Source organism: Saccopteryx leptura, chromosome 2 (assembly GCF_036850995.1).
Source record: "Saccopteryx leptura isolate mSacLep1 chromosome 2, mSacLep1_pri_phased_curated, whole genome shotgun sequence".
NCBI lineage: Eukaryota > Metazoa > Chordata > Mammalia > Chiroptera > Emballonuridae > Saccopteryx > Saccopteryx leptura.
The window spans coordinates 74,208,368-74,229,576 of NC_089504.1; the positions used below are offsets into that span (position 1 = coordinate 74,208,368).

Below are 21,209 nucleotides of genomic sequence, written 5' to 3' on the forward strand. Positions count from 1 at the left end.
CCCAAACAGTTGTGACAGCTTAGACTGAGCCTGCATCTGCTGATGGGTAGTGTACCTTTAGTCTCTGACTATTCTCCTTCAGAAACAACCCTCTGCTTGAGGCAGACTTCCTACTCTCAGTCTTGCCCTCTTGTTGGTCTCTCTTCCCTTCTGGCTCAAAGTTGAGCTTTTGCACTGTCTTGTAGCATATGCACATGATTCATTTGTTGGCTGCAATCAAAAGTTGTCTTTTGTTTGAGCTTGAGTTTCACCAAAGAATTTTTAGCAGTTTCCTGGTCAGAGCTCCTCATTGCCAGACTGAGAGGGGCATGGAGAGGCACTGAGTGTGCTTTTTGGAAGGCCAAGTCCAAAAAGACCCCTAAAATCAGTTGAAGTAATCCTTATCCCCAAAAACCTATAAAGTGGTAACTGTGTATTAATTTCTTTAAAAAACACCTTATTAATATTTCATAAACTTTATAGGGCCAGTCCACAGTTTATGAAATGGAGTCAGCCAGGAAGCATTTGAGTTCAGCATCTGAGGTGAATGATGTCAGTTTACCATTGAGAATTATTTATACTTAGTAAAGTTTCTCAGTGAAGATTAACCTATTGATTAGAAAATGATATTAATAAAGGAAAAATCAAGGGTTTGATAACTGTGTGGGTCAATTAATTTTTTTGCACCCAAGATCTTCAGTATGACTTCTGGAAGTGACCAGCCTGGCTGGTTTTTTAATAGTTGCCCACCAGCTGCGGCAACAGGTGAAGTGGAGAATGGGTCAGGGCCCAAGTAGGAAATTCATTCATGTCTTGCTGAGGGTAAGCCAAACATTTTATTAATTTCTTTCTGTATTTGCTCAACAAGTTCTTCAATAAACATATATTGAATGGATTTTTTGTTGTCATTTAGTTGTGCTTCATATCAGGATGTTATGTTATTCTCACAACAGCCTCCTTACTCAGGCATAGCCTCTGAAATCAATTTTATTTTTGTTTGCAGTCATTAGTACCTAATTTAATATTGTAGATTTAAATTTCATGAAGAGTTTTTCATCCACATAAAAATATAAAAAAAAAATTTAAAAACTTAAATAATCTAATTGTAAAATTCCTATAAAAATAAATAAGATAGCCAAAAATGCTGAAAGGGACAAGTAAGAGAGGGTTTCAGTCTTATCTGATATTGAAATCTATTATAAATCTACAATAATTGAAACAGCATAGTCCTGGAATATGAATATAGGTTAGCAAACAAAACACAAAATTTATAAACACAAATACACAAAAATTTAGTGTATGAAAAGGTAGCACTTAAATTTGTGAAGTAGCTGATAAATAATGTTAAGACATTATGATAGGTACCCAATTCACATAAAAGAAAATTTATATGATTCTTAAATATATGAAAAAATCACCAACCTCACTTATTTTGAGAGAAATACATATCAAATCTATAATAAAATAACATTTCAAAATATCTATAAACCTAGGGAGGGTGAAAACATTGACAAAGGTTTGGAGAATCAACATTCTCATACACTGGTGGAAATGTAATTGTGTCTCATTTCTATGGGCAATTAATCCAAATTGATCAAAATTTAATTTGAATGTAACCTGTGACATAGCATTTCTATTTCTGGGTTCATATTAGAATTGTATCATTGGTAGGTATACAAGGTTTGGATCTCTTGGAATTAACTGTGGGAAGAAGGATACATCTCTGTCAACACAAATCAGCCTAGGGTCTCATCCCACATACAGCCCCACCCCTAACATGTGTAGAGCCCAGAGTAAAAGTACAACTGAGGTCCACATACAAATAGAGTTGCAACTTAAAAACCAAGCTGAGAAGTAACCAATTCATAAAATATAGTCTCTCCTTCTACCTTGAAAATATATATTCAGAAGGTTCTAGAAGTTCAGACTTGAATGAGGAGTTCTCACTGGGACATGTGGAATATTCCTTGTTTCCCGGTCCCTAGCCTGCCTCCCTGTTCTTATAACCCCTGACTCTATCTGACATAGTAAAGAGCCTCATGTGATCACCTGTTGACACCTGGCCCATATATCCAAGTGACAATCACACCTCCTGCAGAGACCTGTCCATTGTCTACCTCTCCATCCCTACTCATCAATAGAGTATATCTTCACAAGGGTACATCGAGGGAAAAGAACCACAAAATGCCAGGACACAGACTTTGGGCCACCTGGGCTGGAAATTCTAGAATCTTGGGATCCAGGGTATGGTCTGAGATTAAAGTGACACATGCTTCAGCTAGGCATGAAAACATGACCTTGACCTTGCAGATCTATCCAGAGAAGGGCCATTGACAAGATTAAAGTGTGGGCCCAAGGCAGTGAATTCTCTTGCTAGTCTAAGGTTGGCAATGACCACATATATCAGGTTTGAATCAACCTAACTCATTCTAGACCCTACCACCTGCAGGGAAGGGAACACATGCAGTACTTCCAGACCTGGCCAGCTCTTGACCATAAACTCATGGGACTGCAGAATCTACAGTTAAGCATTATCTGAGAAGACATAGACAGACACTGAGGATTTTTTTTTCATTGAAAGACTTAATTCCTGGATCTTTACTAATCCATGGGTTACATTCTCTCATATTATTTCCTATAAGACACATAGATTTTTACAGGAAGAATAAAAACCAATGATTATATTTCAATACTAGACATCTGAGAGGCTTCTGTGTTAGGACAGAAGGCTGAAATATATACATCTCAGTTCACTTCATCTAAAACCCCACCCAAACTCCACCCAAGGAATGTTTTTAAAGACAAACCTTCAAGGACAGTGAAAACAAAAAAGAAGAAAACTAACCAGTGTTTCGAACTGGAAATCAGGTGGTCCAGTGGCCCCCGACTTAGCCAGAACAAGAGAGCCAAATCCTGAGCCAGCAGAGATGAAGCTGGAAACTAATGTGAACTGTACCAAAGCACCTTCAAATGGCACAAGGACTAGCAGCACTAGGCATTTCTGAATCCAAAGTTAATAGTGGAGGGGTTTAAAATAGGAACTACCTGCTAGAAGCTGTTTGGGAACAATTAAGATGCTAGCAAAACTGGATCAGCAAGAACTTGGCCTTCATGAAAATTCTTTCAGAGGCACCTCCTTCAGGCAGATACACTGCAGAAGAGGAGCCCCTTCCAGGCAGGAGAATTAGAAAAGCAAACACACTTACTGGGTGAAAGGAATACCGAGGGGCATCCCTTCTAGGACCCACTTCTTGGGGATAAGTACATGGGCTAAATTTCAGCACCAACCTCCATTCTCACCACACATGAACATACAGGACAAAACTGCATAGCCTTATGCAAGAACCCTAAATACCTGCAACCTCTCCCCCACTGACCCACCTTTAGACAACTGTACCTCCCCCATCCTGGCAAGTACATCTTTATTATTTCATTAACTTCCCCAGAATAGGGTCCTATAAACTCTCAGAGGGGAGATGTCAGGAAATCCCTCTGTTCAACTCATCATTTCTTGGGCAACTTCATCTTATGGAGAAAGCTAGGTTTGGCCTTTGTACTTCATTTATTTATTTTAATTTTGTTATCTATAAATACTTCAGTGTGTTCCCTAAAATCAAGGACTTTCTATTACTTAGTCACAGTGCCTTTCACAAAACCTGAAAACTCAACATTGTTGATATAATACTATTATCTAATAACCACTCCAAATTCCAAATTTGCTTGTTACAAAAATTATAAAATTATTTTTTTCTAGATAAGGTTCCAATCCAAGATTGTGTATTTCATATGATTCCAAAAATAATGTTTAGCTTAGCATATCTTCACAAGTTGTAAAACAATAAAGAAATTAAAGAGAATGGTAAGCACATCTGTATAGTGGTACCTTTGGGGAAGCATTGGAGGAATTAAGTGCAGGGACAGGGACAGGCATTCAGGCATGTCCCTAGGTACCAAGAATAATTCATTTCATAACCTGGGAAGTAGTTTGCAAATTTCCACTTTATTATTATTCTTTAAGCAGTGCATATGCATTTTATACACATTTTGAATAAATAGTACATTTCACATTTTGTTTTCTTTTTTAAAAATTTATTTAGAAAATTAAATTTAATCAGGTGACATTAATCAATAAGAGTACAGAGGTTTCCAATAAATGTTGTATACCCATCACCCAAAGTCAAACCATTTTCCATCACCATATATTTCTCTCTCTTTACTCCCCTTCCCCTAATCCCCACTCTCCCAACCTCTTTCCCCTGGTAACCACTTCATTTTATCTGTGTCCATGAGTCTCATTTTTATATCCCACCTATGGGTGAAATCATATAGCTCTTAGCTTTTTCTGATTTACTTATTTCACTCACTATAATTTTATCAAGGTCCATCCATGTTGCTGTAAATGGCACTATGTCATCATTTCTTATGGCTGAGTAGTACTTCATTGTACATATGTACCACATCTTCTTTATCCAATCCTCTATCAAGAGACATTTTGGTTGTTTCCATGTCTTGGCCGCTGTGAACAATACTATAATGAACATGGCAGTGTGTGTGCCTTTACATACCAATGTTTCCAAGTTTTGGGGATAGATACACAGCAGAGGGATTGCTGGGTCATGTGGTAGTTTGAGTCTTAATTTTTTGAGGAACCACCATAATAGGTATACCAGTTTACTTTCTTCCATAATAGGTATACCAGTTTACATCCCCATCAGCAGCAAATGAGGGTTTCTTTTTTTCTACAGACTCTCTGACAATTGTTATCACCTGTCTTGTCGATAACAGCCAATCTAACAGGTGTGAGGTGATATCTCTTTGTAGTTTTGATTTGCACTTCTAATAGCTAGTGAAGATGAGCATCTTTTCATATATCTGTTGGTCATTTATATGCCTTCTTGGGAGAATTGTCTGTTCAGGTCTTCTCCCCATTTTTAAATTGGATTGTTTGTTGTTGAGCTTTCTGAGTTCTTTATATATTTTGGATATTAACTTCTATCGGAGCTGTTATTTATTAATATCATCTCCCATTTACTTGGCTGCCCTTTTTGTATTGTTGTTGGTTTCTTTTGCTGTGCTGAAGCTTTTCAGTTTGATATAGTCTCATTCATTTATTGTTGCCTTTACTTCCTTTGCCTCAGGGGTCAAATTCATAAAATATTCTCTACGGCTAAGGTCCATAATTTAGTACCTGTTTTCTTCTATGTAATTTATTGTTTCATATCTTATATTTAGGTATTTGATTCATTTTGAATTATTTTTGTGTATGGGGACAAGATACAGTCAAGTTTCATTTTTTTGCATGTGGCTTTCCAATTTTCCCAGCACCATTTATTGAAGAAGCTCTTTTCTCTATTGTGTGTTTTTGGCTCCTTTTTCAAAGATTATTTGTCCATATATATGTGGTTTTATTTCTGGGCTCTAAATTCTGCTCCATTGGTCTGCAGGTCTGTTTTTCTATTAATACCATGCTGTTTTGATTATCGTGGCTCTGTAGTATAATTGGAAGTCAGGTAGTATAATACCTGTGGCTTCTTTTCTTTTTCTCAGGATATTTTGGCTATTCAGATTTTTTATGATTCTATAGAAACCTGATTTTTTGCTCTATTATTTTTAAAAATGATGTTGGGATTTTAATGGGGATTGCATTAAATTTGTATATTGTTTTGGGTAATATGTTCATTTTAACTATGTTGATTCCTTCAATTCATGAACATGGAATATTTTTCTATTTCATTGTGTCTCTATTTCTTTCAATAATGCTTTGTAGTTTTTAGTAGTTAGATCATTCACATCCTTTGTTACATCTATTTATAGATATTTCATTTAATTTTTTGTTGTAATTATAAAATTATTATTTCAGTTCATTTTCTGAAGTTTCATTATTTTTTATATAGGAAAGCTGTAGACCTCTGTATGTTGATTTGTATCCTGCAACTTTACTCTATTGGTTTATTGTTTCTAATCATTTTTTGGTGGAGTCTTTGGGGTTTTCTATATACAGGATCATGTCATCTGCAAAAAGTGGTATCTTTACCTCTTCTTTCCTGATATAAGTGCCTTTTATTTCTTTCTCTTGTCTGATTGCTCTGGCTAAGACTTCCAGTACTATATTGAATAAAAGTGGAGAGAGTAGGAAGCCTTGTCTTGTTCCTGATTTTAGAAGAAAAGCCTTCATTTTTTCACCATTAGTATGGTATTAGCTAATGGTTTGAGATATGTGGCCTGTATTACGTTGAAGTCCATTTCTCTTATACCCAATTTATTGAGTGTTTAAAACATAACTGAATGTTGTATCATATCAAGTGCCTTTTTTGCATTTATTGATAGAATCATATGAATTTTGTCCTTTGTTTTATTGATGTGACATATTATGTTGATCGACTTACATATGTTGAACCATCCTTGTGCTCCTGGAATGAATCCTACTTAATCATGATGTCTTATTCTTTTAACGTATTGTTGTATTTGCTTTGCTAGTATTTTGTTTAGAATTTTTGCATTTGTAGTCATTACAGATATTGGTCTACAGTTTTCTTTTTTGTGTTTTCTTGCCAGATTTTGGAATCAAGGTTATGTTGGTCTCATAAAATGTGTTAGGGAGTATTGCTTTCTCTATTTTTTTGGAAGACTTTGAGAAGGATAGGTACTAAGTCTTCTTTGAATGTTTGGTAGAATTCACTAGTGTAGCTGTCTGGTCCTGGACTTCTCTTTTTGGGGAGATTTTTGATAGTTGTTTCTATTTCCTCTCTCCTATAGGTATATTTAGGTTTTTCTACTTCTTTGTGACTCAGTCTAAGAAGATTGTATAGTTCTAGGAACTTATCCATTTCTTCTAGATTGTTAAGTTTGGTGGCATATAATCTTTCCTAGTATTCTAGTATGATATTTATAATATCTGTGGTAATTTCTCTTTCATTTTGAATTTTGTTTATATGAGTCACTTCTCTTTTTTCTTTAGTGAGTCTAGCCAGAGGTTTGTCAATTTTATTGATATTTTTAAAGAACTAGCCCTTTGTTGTATTAATTTTTTCTATAGTTTTTTGTTTTCTATTTCATTTAGTTCTGCTATAATCTTTACTATTTCCTTTTTTCTGCTGACTTTAGTTTGCCTTTGTTCTTTTTCTAGTTCTTCCAGATGTAATGTTAGGTTGTTGTCCTGGGATCTCTCTTGATATAAGCCTATAATGATATAAACTTCCCTCTTATTACTGCTTTTGTTACATTCCAGAAATTTTGATATGTCGTGTTATCATTTTTGTTTGTTTCTATACATCTTTTGATCTCCACTTTAGTTTCTTCTTTGATCCAGTCATTTTTTAGAAGTATGTTGTTTAATTTTCACATTTTGGGGAGTTCTTTTACTTCCTTTTTTGCAGTTGAATTCTAATTTCAAAAGACTTGTGGTCAGAATATATGCTTAATATAATTTCAATAATTTCACCATTCTTATACTTTTGTATATAGACACAAAGAAGTCCTGTGTTATATTGTCCTTATGTAGAAACTGAGGTTCTAAGAGGGTGTGTCATTTGTTGGGTGATGAGACAAGAAGTGATTTGCAGACTAGGGTTGGATCTCAGGTCAATCCTTTTCACTTAATATGGCTTTCGGTCATTTATTTGGCAAATTTTTAAACATTTATTTAATGCTAGGCTCCATGTAAGGTGTTATGGATAAAAAGATAAAAATTTCTTTTCTTTAAATCTCCAGTGTAATGGGTCAGTGTACTTTTAAACAATTAGAATTTCACAATGGGGGTGATAAAATGCTAAATGGGGGTATACACAAATTCATGGGGATATTGGAGAATGTATTCCTACATTTGATGGAAGAAATCAGAGAAGGCTTTTCATAGATGAAGTAAGGTTTGGACTGAGACTTGTAGGACTGGCTGGATAAGCCAGAGACTATGCCATGTTCATTGGGAGCAGAGTGTGGAAAGGTGTTGAGGTGTAAGAGAACACAACATTATGACACTTTGGAGGAATCATATGTGACTCAGTGTAGTTAAAAGCTAACCATGGTATGTATAGATTGAAATGTTCTGGCAAGAGAAGGCAGGAGAGATGAAGCTGGACTTAGATATGCTATGTCAAAACTTGAGATTTAATTCTGTGGATCAGTGATATCTACCTAATTATATGAGTCAGCTAAGGCTCTCATTAAAACACGGGAAATTAAGTCCTAGCTCTGATATAATGACTCAGAATTTCTAGGGGTAAATTTGAGAAAAACGATTACGGGAGCTACCAAAGAATTCTAAGCAGAGGAGTGATGTGGTCATATTTGTAGTTAGAAAAACCATACTGGCAGCAGTGTACAGTTAGATGGGTAAAAATAGCTGCACAAAGCTAGAGTCAGATAGATGAATCACATGGCTAGTTAAGAGTCATAAGAGACATAATGAGTTCCTAAACCATGACTGCAGCAACAGTGATTAAGTGGAAAAACAAATGGTAAGGAGCTGGGATTTGTAGATTCCAATGAATAACTGCCTATAGAGAGTAAGACAGGGGTGGGGGGATTCTCCTTTAAATATCTGGCTTGATGGGTGGTAGGACAATGATATTGTTCATTCTCAGGCAGAGTTCAAGATAAATAATGAGCTCACTTTGGGCCTTCTTGGACCTGAGGTGTTAACGAATATAGATAAGTGTCCAGGGGTCAAGTATTCAGCTCAAGAGAAAAATCTTAGTGAGAGATATTTAGAAAGGGTCATATGGAAGTCCTGGTTATAACTCTAGGCCTTTGTTAAATAGATTGTATAGTTTGGAAAGAAAAAATGTCATTGCCATGGAAAGTTGTAGCATTTAAAAGAGACAGACAGGAGAGGGAGTGAGTATTATGGAAATCATGCAGAAAAGGTAGACAAATAGTCACAAATGAGGATGGAAATATGCTTACTGGATTTGGCAAAACAAATATTTTGGCTTTAGCCAGAAAATTCAAAGCAGAGACTATCAATTTGGCTGGAGGAGTGAGTGGGAAGGAAACAGAAAACAAATACAGATCACTCTTTCTAGAAGCTCTGAGGACACACTATGCTTTTATTCTTATTTGAGTAGAAAACAGGACAGTTTTGAGGGGAGAGGTGCAGAATTAAGTATCTTGCTGCCTTTTTTTAATTTTTGGCAAGATCTATGATTCTTGACAGGTGTGAAGTTTACCTGTTCACATGTCTAAAACAATTTATATGAATACTTTTTGGTTCTTTTTTTAAAAAAAATTAATTAGCTATGCAGTCATTGTTCATTTATGGCATAGATTTAATGATTTGGAGCAAACTTGAATGAAAGAGTCCAGATGTGATCATGTATGTATGAAAGAAGACATATTAATTTTATTTACTGGGCATCTAAATACCTCTGGTGAGCATGTATTCTTCTGGTAGTGACTTCTATGTGCTTCAGGAGGGCTACTTCCATGTATGGTTGTGTAAAATTTAAAACTAATGATACATTGGAAATTCATCAGCTCTCTTGCAAACTCAAAATCTTTTCAAAATCAAAACTTTGAGAGGATATGGATTGACTACTAAATCTGAATTTTGATAAAAGCTGTCAGGAAGAACATATGTCAATGTTTAATTGTTTTCTCATGATTAGATTATTTTTTTCAAGAGCTCTTAGGGGTCTGAGATAAGGTTTTAGAATGCATATCAGTTTATTTAAAAACCCCATCTTATGTTATCTGTTTATCATAACTCCAACACTTCTTTTTTAACTCCATGTTTGATTACATATTGCATTCTATTTCAGCCAAATTTAAGTCATTATTACATTGTTTCAACTCCATGTAATTTAGCTGACTTTAAGCAGGGTTTAAAAAAGCAACCTCGTTACTAAATTCTGTTCTAAAACTTGTTGACACGATCGCCTCCCCCTTTCTCTCCCATATTCATCTGTGAATTTGAGAACATCCTTAGGCTGACAAGAATCATGGGCAATAAATGAAATGCAGATGAGTTTTAGCAGTGCTATTGTTGAGATTTTTGTTGTCTGAGTAAAGAAAACCTTAATAAGGGCCTAGACAAGCTAACCCTAAAAAGTATTTGATGATCTTTGATGAGAAGATAGGAGATTGCTACTGTGTGATGGTTACTACTGTAGCTGGGGTGGACTGCAGAGTCAGGAAAGGGGGAACTACCACCGAAGAATGGGTCTAGAATGGAGAATTGAGAAAATCATTAAAGGTTTATAAATGAGATCATCTGGAAGTATAAAGAAATAAATGACCAAATAGAAGAAATCTTTTCTCAAGTATATACCTAAGCTAACAAGAAAGTAAAAGAAAAAAAAATCTGAGAGCCACAAGTTATTAAAAATAGATATGATACTAGCATAATAAGTAGACATTGAATCTATGGCTGCCCAAGGTCATTTGAGATCTTGGTAACTAAAACTTCTTTTTCTTTTAAGAACCTTTTAGGGATCAAGTGTAAGCCTTAGACTGAGCAACAAAAGGTTTGGAATCAAGACCCTGCCATGCATGAAGACTTGGAATCAAGACCTGCCCATGTAGTGCGAGTATCCTTGAAGAGCTTATTTGGGGTAAGGGAAAGCTTAAAAATATATAAAGAACTCACAAATCTCAGCAACAAACAAGCACACAATACAATTAACCCCTTGACAACTACGAACATTTGTCCTCATGCCTCCTGACCATTCAGGGTACAATCGTACATGTGTAAGGCAACATTAAAAAAAGGCAAATGTATGTTCTTCTTGTTTCCATAAGTTGGTTATCAAACAAACATTATTTTAAGTTGATAAAACTATAATGAAACTAATTTTAGTTTTTGAAAAAATATTCACTCCTGGAGATCAGTGAGCATGAAAAAAACTCACTACTCAAATGGGGAGAGGATCTGAATAGATACTTCTCCCAAGAAGACATACATATGGCCAACAGATATATGAAAAGATGCTCTTCTTCACTAGCTATTAGAGAAATGCAAATCAAAATTACAATGAGATACCACATCACACCTGTTAGATTGGCTGTTATCGACAAGACAGGTGATAACAAGTGTCAGAGAGGCTGTGGAGACAAAGAAATCCTCATTCACTGCTGGTGGGAATGTAAACTGGTACAGCTGTTATGATAGAAAGTATGATGGTTTCTTAAAAAATTAAAGATAAAACTACCATATGACCCAGAAATTCCTCTACAGGGTATCTACCCTCAAAACTCAAAAACACTGGTACACAAAGACACATGCACCACCATGTTCATCACAGCATTATTCATTGTGGCCAAGACATGGAAACAACCAAGGTGTCCCTCAATAGGGGATTGGATACAGAAGATGTGGTACATATATACAATGGAATACTACTCAGCCACAAGAAATGATGACCTATTGTCATTTATGACAACATAGATGGACCTTGAGAATGCTATGCTATACTAAGTGAAATAAGTAAATCACTTACCCAACACATAAGTGGGATAAAAAAATGGAACTCAAGGACACAGAGAAAAGTGAAATGGTTACTAAGGGGAGGAGGTTGGGGAAGTGGGAGTTAGAAGGAGGGGAGTAAAGAGAGACAAATATTATATATGGTGATAAAAAATGATTTGACTTTGGGTGATGGGCATACAATGTAATCAATAGCTCAAATGCTATAAAAATGTTTATCTGAAACCTATGTACTCTTTTTTTTTATACAGAGACAGAGAGAGAGAGAGTCAGAGAGAGGGATAGATAGGGACAGACAGACAGGAACGGAGAGATGAGAAGCATCAATCATTAGTTTTTTGTTGCACATTGAAACACCTTAGTTGTTCATTGATTACTTTCTCATATGTGCCTTCACCGTGGGCCTTCAGCAGACCGAGTAACCCTTGCTCGAGCCAGCGACCTTGGGTCCAAGCTGGTGAGCTTTTGCTCAAACCAGATGAGCCCGCACTCAAGCTGGAGACCTCGGGGTCTCGAACCTGGCTCCTCTATATCCCAGTCCGACGCTCTATCCACTGCACCACCATGTGGTCAGGCTGAAACCTATGTACTCTTATTGATCGATGTCACCCCATTAAATTTAATTTTCTAAATAAATTTTTAAAAAATTTTGAGACAACATATATTAACAATAAATTCTTAATATAAAATATACAGTATGATAACCAAATGGTTTTTATTTGGAGCTTTTTATATATTTAACAATACAAGTCTGTTTAAGTCTGAATTATATTTAAATATCAATGATATAGTTTCAAAATTAAAATTTTTATTTTGATATAATGCATTTCCCTTTTCCCAAATCATAATTTATTGAAATCTACTGCACAAAATTACAACCAGGATATTGACACTCTATAGTCAAAAAGTCAGTTGAATAGTATGTTCTAATAGATATTTAAATAGTATATTCTAATAGATATTTAAATAATACCTTCATCAAAAAAGTAACTGAAAAAAAGTAATAGAAGAAAAAAATAGAAAAGGAACTAATAGAGAATTAATAAGAATAGGTGGACTAAATCCTACTATATCAATAGTTATATTGCTTTTTAATGACAAAACACTCCAATAGTTTCTTGAAAAAAATTGAAAAGCTGGTTCTAAACTATATATGGGAAAGCAAGGGATCTAGAAAATAATTTTTAAAAGAAGAACAAAGTTGGAATTTTTATCCTATCTGATTTAGGATTTATTATGCCTACACTAATGAAGGCAATATGTTATAGGCTTAAGAATAGATCTAAAAATCAATAAGAAAGAATTCAGAAGTAGACTCAGAGCTATACCATCAACTGATTTTTAACAAAGATACCAAAGTAATTCAATGGAGAAGGCAATTTTTTTCAAACATATATTTTTTTCCTTTTGAGGGAAAAATAAAAATAAAACCAAAGCTCTCCCCCGCTTTTTCTATATTATTACTTTTTTTTGCAACACATACAAAATGTAACTTGAAATGTATCATGGACCTACACCTAGGAGCTAAAACTATAAAGTTTCTAAAAGAAAAATTAGGTTAGTTTGGGTAAGACAAATATTTTTTAAATAGGTCACAAAGAGCATAAACTATAAAAGAAAAAAATTGTTTAAATGAAATAAATCCAAATTAAAAACATATGCTCTTTGAAAAAGCAAGACTAAGAAACCAAAAGAGAAGGCAAAAACTGCAAGAAGATATTTGCAAAACATATATACAACAAAAAGTTTGTATCTAGAATATAAAGAGAATACTACTTAAAACTCAATAATCAGACAACCCTAAGAATTTGTTGTTGTTGTTTTTTCTTTTTCTTTCTCTCTCTTTTTTTTTTTTTGTATTTTTCTGAAGCTGGAAACGGGGAGGCAATCAGACAGACTCCCGCATGCACCTGACTGGGATCCACCCGGCACGCCCACCAGGGGGCGATGTTCTACCCATCTGGGGCGTTGCTCTGTTGCGACCAGCGCCACTCTAGCGCCTGAGGCACAGGCCATGGGGCCATCCCCAGCGTCCGGGTCAACTTTTGCTCCAATGGAGTCTTGGCTGTGGGAGGGGAAGAGAGAGACAGAGAGGAAGGAGAGGGGGAGGGGTGGAGAAGCAGATGGGCGCTTCTCCTGTGTGTCCTGGCCGGGAATCAAACCCGGGACTCCTGCATGCCAGGCCGATGCTCTACCACTGAGCCAGCCGGCCAGGGCCAAGAATTTGTTTTAATGAGCAAAATTTTGAACAGATATTTCACAAAAGAAGATAAATAAATAGCCACTAAACACAAGAAAAGATATTTAACATCACAAGGCATTAAAGAAACACACTTTCAAACCACAATGAAATATCACTACACACTCACTATAAATGCAGAAACTAAAAAGACAGACAATTCCAAGTGCTGGTGAGGATACAAAGCACCTGGAACTCTCATACCCTGCTAATTCCAGATGCACAGTACATAGTCACTTTGGAAACAGTTTGGCAATATCTTATAAAGTTAAATACATATTTAACCTATGACCCAGCACCCCAATCATATTTATCCAACACAAATGAACGCATATGTCAAAATATTTCATATATGTGAATGTTCATACCAGCATTATTAATAACCCAAAACTAGAAACAACACAAATGTCATTTAACTGGTACATAGGTATAAAATTGTGGCATAAGTCCTGGTCAGCTGGCTCAGTGGTAGAGTGTCGGCCCAGCGTGTAGAGGTCCCGGGTTCAATACCCAGCCAGGGCACACAGGAAAGGCACCCATCTGCTTCTCCACCCTTCCCCTTCTCCTTTCCCTCTATCTCTCTCTTACCCTCCGCAGCCAAGGCTCTATTGGAGCAAAATTGGCCCGGGTGCAGAGGATGGCTCAATGGCCGCTGCCTTAGGCACTAGAAAGGCTCTGGTTGCAATCAGATGGGCAGAGTATTGCCCCCTGGTGGGCATGCCAGGTTGATCTCGGTCGGGCGCATGCGGGAGTCTGTCTGACTGCCTCCCCACTTCTAACTTCGGAAAAATACAAAAAAAAAAGAAAAAAAAAAAAAAAGAAAAAAATTGTGGCATAAACGTACTCTGGAATATATTCATCAATGTAAGGAACAAAGGACAAGCACATGAACAACATGGAGGAATCACAGAAGCATTGCACTGTGTTAAAGAAGCCATATGTGAAGGTGATTGAGAGCAGATCAATGGTTGCCTGTAGCCAGGGCAGAGGAAGGTAACTGACCACGAAGGAGGCAAGAGAGAAATATTCTGAGGTGATAGAAGTTACTTGATTGTGATAGTGGTTACACAACTGTATAAAACTGCCAACATCATCCAACTACACATTTAAATTTGGGCAATTTATTGTACACAAATCAGAGCTCAAAAAAGCTTAGAAAATACACATGCTGAAAATGCATTAAATCAGAAAATATCAACACGAAAATCTTCTAATTCTGAAACTATTCTGTGTTTGTACTACAAGGGAAAAACAATGAAGGAGTGAAAACGCCTGAGCCCCACCCCTTCCTTCTCTTTCCAGAAATAAATGAATCATTCTATGTGAGGTAGTCATCAAAAATGATGCCATGCTAAAATGGATCACAAGTGGAGTAAAAAAAAAAAGGTTATTTATATCTGAAAGTTTCTTCCAACCTTCATATGATTCAGAGAGAAAAAGCAAGTTAGCACCATCATGTGGAATTCAGTACCTTTCCGTCCGTTGTCTCCATTGCGGCTCTCTCTGTGAAGCCGTCAATCAGATCCGCCCTCCTCACCGTGTACACTCCTTTTCTCCCAAGTACCACTTTGACCTGTATCAGAAAGGAAAGTCATCAATAAATGTTATTATAACTCTTTTGCACTATGTCCTTGCTTCATTCATCTGAAAACAACTTCCTCAGGGCTTGAGTGTCAGGAGTAATGAGAAGAGGAATGAGGCTGTTTGAGAGTTACTATCCATGTAAGCAAACAAATGTAAATTGATATGGATGGTACTGTATATGTATATTTATTCTATAAAATGTTAACAAGATATGCCAGTTTTTACTGAACACTGACTATCTGTTGAATACCATTCTAGCTACTTCATATTATTTCATTTAATGCTCTCTATAATCCTATAAACATGGACTTAAATTATCCTCGTTCTACACATGAAGATATGGGAGCTCAAAGAAAGTAAAACTTATCAAGCCATGTATAAAATCTATGCTCTTTCTACTACATCATGTGCTGTCTGACCTGCGTGTTATGGTAATACCAAAAAGAAATAAGTGAATATTAAATAAAATAAGAGGTATTGTTCCTTCCTTTAAGCCGCTCACAATCTTACAGTCTAACACAAACAGACTTAGAGATTAAACACCATCCTGGATGTATGTGAATGAGCATGTGTATGTGTGGGGAAAGTGGCTGCAGTTAGCCTTGCTCTCTTGTTTTCCGGCTGCACTTTGCCTAATTCATGATATAAGCATGTGGCAGAAAGCCACTTTTGTGTGCATAGCCTCTATAAGGCTATGGGTACTTTACCTCATGAGCAGTTTTCCTGATCACTGGCCTGCAGCCGGGAGGGGAAATTTTCACCTGTTTGCTCACCCGCTGCCACAAGGAGCGGTTTTCCTTGCCTGTTTGCTCACCCACCTCTGCAAGAATCCAATAAATGGGAATGGCCCAGTGTCTTCAGGCTCTGCTGTTCTTCTGTGGTCTGCCAGAATTCAGTGTGAACCTGCCTGGCCTTGACCATGAGCATTACGGTACTTAAGTGTAACAAGTGGGCATATTGACAATTTTGTCTAAAGAGACAGGTAATGGCACCATTTAAAACACAATGGCCACAATTAAGAACTAGATATTCACATTAGAGCTGTTTCTCCTCTCTAGGAACCTTTCTGAGTTGCCAAGTTTATAGCAAAACTCTGATTGGACATAGCTGTGCTTTCTTTTCAAAAAAAAAAAAAAAAATTCACAGTGTTTCTTCTATTATAAACTCCTTAAAGATAGATGCAGTGACATCTAAGTACTTTCAGTCCCTATAATATCTCACTAAAGCTAACATGAAAATGTTGTTTAAGTGCTAATTGAATATGTGGGCATGCTTTGAAGAAAAAAAACATGCGGTCACTTGGTTTCTGATTCTTAGTATCCCCTTTTATTAGTTTATTCAGTATCCCCTTATCCCTAACACCTACACATTCTAATTAAATTCACACTAAAGCTTCAAATTTATGACATGGCACATAAAGTGTATAGTATGCTTATCACACAGATGGCTTCTGGGAGAATCATTACAATCTAAACACAAAGTTTGGTTTGAGTCCAAGGGGAAAAAGAAGAAAATAAAACAAAATAGAAACAAACAAAAGAAGAAAGAAAAAGGAAGGAAGGGAGGAAAGGAGGAAGGAAGGAAGGAAGGAAGGAAGGAAGGAAGGAAGGAAGGAAGGAAGGAAGGAAGGAAGGAAGGAAGGAAGGAAGGAAGGAAGGAAGAGAGGGATAGAAGGAGGGAGGAAGGGAGGGAGGAAGGAAGGAAGGGGAAAAGAAGAGAAGAGATGAGAAAAGAAAAAGGAAAAGAAAAGAGAAAAGAAAGAAAAAGAAAAGAAAAAAGAAAAGGATTCCACTTCTCCAAACTGCTGTTTTTTTGGGCAGTACTTCCAACCAGAGGTTTCTTTCCGTCTATCCATCACTTCTGTACTTCATCCTGACCTGAACTCTTAGTCAACTCATACCTCTCTGAGTCCTAATTTTCTCTTCTGAAAAGTGTGATAATTACCAGAATCCTAAATTTCCTGGGCGGTTTCTAGGTTTAACTGTAACTATATGTGTGAAGGCAATTGAAAACCTCTAAAATATCTTACAAATAGTCCCTTATTATGAGAATGTGTGCTTACATCATGTAGGCAAGTTTGTGCGGGAAAGTGTAGAACTGTGTCCTGTGTGAAAATGAACTCTTCCTGATTCTTCTAAGGAGCCTGGGAGTTGTGCGATCCAGCAGGAAAGAAAAGAGACCCTGAGAGTCAGGATGGAATAAGATGGCCAAGATGGGAGGAGAGTGGAAACAGAGAGAGCCAGGCGAGAGGCTGTTTAATGTTTGAAACCAGTGCCAAGCTAAATTAGAAACATGAGTGTTCGTACCTGTAACTTACCTCATCGGTATATAATCTGTAACCTGAGATCTCCTCACAGAGAAGTAAAAATAGCAAGGCTCTTCAGCGGCCTGGGCTCTGCGGAGTGGGGGGTGGGCCAGCTTGGGGAAGGATAAAGGGAGCAGGCAGAGAATGCCAGTCACGTGGTCTGGGTGAGACTGCCTCATCCCCTGTCCCCTGTGTGATGACTGAAGGAATGTAACCAAGAGAGGTGTCACTGAGGGCATACCGAGAAAACCTTCTGGGTGGAGGAAGACATGCTGCCCTACAGTCACCCATGTCTGTCACTGGGGCTATGGTATTTCCTGGAAGTGAAGTATTATTGAAGTTCTGAGCCTGCCTGCTCCTGCCATGATCAAGGCAAGTAAACTAGCCCGTGAGCGGCCAGGGCTCACACAGATGCAGAGCAGATGAGGCTGCTTTTCCAGGCGTGGGGCTGGCAGGGCAGAAGCAATGGTTTGCTAAATGGCTGTCTCACTCTCTATAAAAACCTTTTGCCTCATGAGGGGTGTGAGCTTGTCTTCCCCAGAGACCAATGTGCTCCCCTCCTTCAGTTCCAGTCTAGACCCTCTCACACCAACTCTGCAATGTTCTGGCATCAGTTTTGCGAGTGACCGAGGAAGTCTTTGACCTCTGTTAGCTCCTGTTAGGTGGAGAAAGCAATCAAGTAGAAAGGGGATGAAGCTGGTTTTTAATTAGTCACATCAGAAATTAGCAACCTGGAATGCCTTTCCACATTCTTTTGGGTGACCATATATTGAATGCTATTAAGATAATGAACATAATTTTTAGAATTCTTAATGTTGAATCAGCACTATGTTTATTAAATAAATCTTACTTGCATTAAACAAACAAAACAAAAAATTATCAAGGAAGGTATTGGTTCCCAGGATGGTTCAGAATTTCAAATCCTCTAAAAAGAGGAAAAAAGAAAAAGAAAACCAAACCAAATATTAAACTAAATAACCTGGGCCCCTTTAGCTAAGCAAATTTCACTCTGATATTCTACATACATTTTAGGATGACTTTGTAATCTTCATGCAATCGGGCTTTGCTTATTCACTTTATAAGAGCTCAAATATTCCTTCTGTTGCCATTTAAAGAGAAGGTAGCATTTTTGTTTCAACCTGCTTCTTGTTCATAAACAGGTTGTCAAAGCTTTATTTTCTATAAAGAATTAAGAGAGAAGGCCTGTGAGCTCTCCCTGGGTTCCCGAGAAGAAATAACAGGGAACAGACCCACAGAGTGGAAACAGGAGGGGTGGAGCCATACAACCCTGGACTGGAGTCCTGGCTCTGCCTCCCAAGTCCTGGAACCCCCAAGAGTTTCCAATAATGTTCTAAGCTTCACTCAATTGCCTTTCCTATGGAAATGGGGAGAATAGTGCCTCCCTCACTGAGTAATTTTAACTGTTTAGTACAAAAGTGCATGTAAAAGCCCTAGAGCCTCACTGTCCAATAGAAATAAAACGCAAGCCGCATATGTAATTTTAAACTTTCTAGTAGCCACATTTTTTTTTAAAAAAAAAGAAAACTGATCATCGCAATAACGTTTTATTTAACCCAATATATTGAGATTACCATTTTGATACCTAAGCAATAGAAAAACTTATGTCAATGAGATAGATTACATTCATTTTTCCAAGTAAGTCTTCAAAAGCCATTGTATAATTCATACCTACACAATGTATCTCAATTCAGACACAAAGTTCTCCTAGAAAATGCTGGTCTGTATTTAGATTTCTTAAAATTTACTTTTAAAAATAATAGGTTTGCATACCTACATGGCTCCAAAGTTTTCCAAAAACTGAATCAAGTATCAATTTAAAATAATTAAAATAAAATAATATTATAAAGCTAATTCTTCCGTCATACTACCCCCTTTTCAAGTGCTCGATAACCATACAGCATTGAACCACGCAGCCTCAGAGCAATGCCTAGTCATTAGTGGGAACTCAGTGAGTGAAATACTTTTCCTCTGTCCCCTAATATCTGAATGTCAAGCTTTTTCTTTAGGTACTGAAGTTTCGACTTTGAGAGCAGTATAAATTCCATCTATGTTGGGAACCAAGGATAGAGAAGGCATAATTTTGATTTGTCATCTCATACATTTCCCCAAATCCTGCTCTTTTAGAACTGCAGTCATCAAGATGCTTTAGTTTTTTGTTTGTTTGTCTGCTGTTTGTTTTTAATGCATTTTAGTTAGCCTGACAACTCATATTACACCCTCCTGGCTTCCCCCATCTCAGGAAGCAAGTAATAATACCAATGTCTCCACTGCACATAAAATATAAACCTAGACGAAAAGGAATCAGCTTCATCAATCAAACACCACTGCATTGGGAATTCATGAACTATAGGCTAGACAAAAATATTCATATGCCCATGTGTCACTTAAAGAAATCCATAACTCACCTTTTTAAAAATACCCCCTACATTTGAATTTTATCAAGAACTTTCTTTCCAAGAAATTCAAAATTTCTGAATGCCAAAGCTGTTAGTATGCGTCTATCTACCTCACATATACGTGACCTGCTTTCAAAAAGGAAAGCTGCTAAAAGAACTTGAGTCCATTTGCTTTTTTTATTCCTCAAGAATGAAGAAGTTAGAGAAACAGAAGAAATAGAAGATTCAATGGTTTGGACCAAATCATAGGCTCATTCTGTAGTAACAAGTCTGTGGTCCTTGCAAGGTCCTTGCACCTCAAGTCCTAAGGACCCTGACACTTTCTCCTGAACTCCTGAAATGAAACAGAGCTATGAGATGTTTCATAATAGATTGCACCATGGTTAATATTTCCCTAGATGTTTATAATATCTGCTGTTGTTGGCTGTCCAGTGTACCTTGCCCATACCTCAGGTAGCATCTTCCTGATACAGATAGTCCTTTGGAGGAATAAAACTTCCATTGGATGTGGCCATGTGAGGTTCTCAATTAAATTGCTCTCTCCTCCCAGCCAACAAGTATATGTATGATCCAAACTAAACCAACCAGGTTCTCTCTCTCTCTCTCTCTCTCTCTCCCTCAAATCTGAGTCTTGAGCAAAGTGTTACAAGAATTCAAAATGGCTAGAATTCTTTTATACTGACATCTTGAAATTCTGACCTTGCCCTAGCCAGTTGGCTCAGTAATAGAGTGTCAGCCCAGCATGTGGATGTCCTGGGTTCAATTTCTGGTCAGGGCAAACAGGAGAAGTAACCATCTGCTTCTCCACCTCACCCCCTGCCCTTCTCTCTCTCTTTCTCTCTCCTCCTCCCACAGCCATGGCTCAATTGGTTCAAGTGCATCGGCCCTGGGCACTGAGGATGGCTCTATGGAGCCTCCACCTTGGGTATTAAAAATAGCTCAATTGTGGTCATGGCCCTGGGTGGATCCTGGGTGGGGCACATATGGAAATCTGTCTATCTTCTTTCTCTCACTTAGAAAAGAAGTAAAAAAGAGAGAAGAAAGAAAGAAAGAAAGAGAGAGAGAGAGAGAGAGAGAGAAAGAAAGAGAGAAAGAAAGAGAGAGAAAGAGAAAGAAAGAAAGGAAGGAAGGAAGGAAGAGGAAGGAAGGAAGGAAGGAAGGAAGGAAGGAAGGAAGGAAGGAAGGAAGGAAGGAAGGAAGGAAGGAAGGAAAGAAGGAAGGAAGGAAGGAAGGAAGGAAGGAAGGAAGGAAGGAAGGAAGGAA

At 37.2% G+C, this 21,209-nt stretch overlaps 1 long non-coding RNA gene across 1 annotated transcript; it reads left to right on the forward strand.

The window, feature by feature from the left end:
• Positions 1-8,370: 8,370 nt before the first annotated feature.
• LOC136393025 (uncharacterized) lies at positions 8,371-15,712 on the forward strand. The gene is made up of 3 exons (XR_010749017.1): positions 8,371-8,435; positions 10,398-10,529; positions 14,943-15,712. It is a non-coding gene; the product is annotated as an uncharacterized lncRNA (long non-coding RNA).
• Positions 15,713-21,209: the final 5,497 nt, after the last annotated feature.